Raw genomic sequence first — 1859 nt, forward strand, 5'->3', positions numbered from 1 at the left:
TCTCCCCCCCACCAGCCGCTCTGGCGCTGAATTTCAGGGCAAACCCAGCCAGGGGAGCCACTGGGGAGCGGACAGAGGGGCAGCGCGTTGCCAGAGGGCTGCCGTGGCGAGATGGGGGGAGAGGGGTTTCGCTCCCACCGCTTCGCGCGTCCGAGGGGCCGGGCCAGGCGCTGCCCCGAGTCCGTGTCCCATAGGGAACAATCCTGCTGTGGCAGGGGCGGGGGGAGAGGAACTAATGCTGTGGCAGGAGCGGGAAGAGACGAACTAATGTCTTTTCCATCTTATTTTATAGAAACTAAAATCGTGTCTGAAGTATGGGACTGTACTTCATGCAAGATTTTACTACTTTTTCTCTAATGCACTTGAATGTTAAAAGTTAGGATGGCAGTAACACTGTAATTTAGGAAGTAAGCGGAGGTACCCTAACCGCGTAATGTAAGCCTGCTCAACTCTAAACCAGTGGCTGGAAAAGAGATTAACGATCAAGCACTTCTGTTATTAAGTCCGTTTTATTGGAACTTGTGTTTTTGCTCCCAGCCCGACCGTGGTCACTACTTCGCTGTAACACAAAGCTCGACTAACGGAGCTGGGTCAGGACACCGGTTTAAACTCACATTAGGGCGCAGTGTTTGGTGAACTGCATAGCGAAATTAATCCCGTATTAACGTCTGTAAATACTCACCGCGCTCGGTAAGGCTGTCCAGGAGCTGTGGGGTGGGCACGGCTGCCGCGGAGCCCCCGAGCGTCCCTCGGGAAGCGCAGCGCTGCCGGGGCAAGAAGCGCTTCTCCTCCACGTGTTCAGAACACGAGCACGGAGCGTGCTGGGCTCCTCTGGTGAACGCTCTGCAAGCCTACCACTACAGCAAAGTACTTTCTGCTGTTTCAAAAAGATGGACAATGATAAATTCTCATTATAATATTAAAAGTAACAATTACACACACCTGCAGCACCTGGAATCCTCCCTCACCCTCACCAGAGAAGCCCCCGCTGGCTTCTGCACCGGCAGCACCCGGCGTCCTGCCGGGCCTTTCCCAGCAGAGATCTCGCGGGGGTTTGTTCCGTCAGAACTTCAGAAACGCGTTCACCAGCGCCTGCCCCGTGGTAGCGCAGGAGCTCGCCACCCCCCGATCCGCCCCCAGGGAGCCACCCGACGCTCCAGCTCCCACCCGGCACCGCAACGCCCAGCTGGGACGTCTCCTCCATTCGCCTGCTCAAGAACAACAGCGAGACCGTCGTCATTTAAGTTTTTATTAGTTTGTACATCATATACAGTTTATAATAAAGTAAACCAATTGCATATGGTTTTGCTTCAGTCTGTGATATTCTTCATATAAACACATCATTATGAGTTATGCCTAATGAAGTAAACAACAAATATTCACATTTTTACCGTTCACATCCTACAAAGGAAATGGCCCAAAGAGGGACAGTGCTCGTGCCGACGCGAAGCCCGTCCTGGAGAGGATGCCGCGTTTGGCAAAGCGACGGGGACAGCGATTGCTCCATGCAATGCTCCTTTCCTCCCACGGGAAAGGTCAAGATATTTACACTGAGGTAAACATTCAGAATTTCTATTTAGATAAATACTGCAGCACAGGGTCTAGCGTCCTCTCCAAGCTGGCTGCGCGTCAGCGCCTCCTTTCGTCTCGACTACTCCTGAACGTCGCCACAACGAAGCAGACGGGCATGCAAGGAAGGTGCTCGGTTCGCTGTTTCGCGCTCAACCCCTCCAACACCGCTTCACTCGAGTTCCTCTTCCGAAGCACGAGCTACCGAGCGCAAGCAGGGAGGCGGCGGGGCCAGGTAATCACTGCGAGATTGGCCGTGCCGGGACCGCAGCCGAATGACTGCCGGCTCT

Source organism: Apaloderma vittatum, unplaced genomic scaffold (assembly GCF_000703405.1).
Source record: "Apaloderma vittatum isolate BGI_N311 unplaced genomic scaffold, ASM70340v1 scaffold24994, whole genome shotgun sequence".
Classification (NCBI taxonomy): domain Eukaryota; kingdom Metazoa; phylum Chordata; class Aves; order Trogoniformes; family Trogonidae; genus Apaloderma; species Apaloderma vittatum.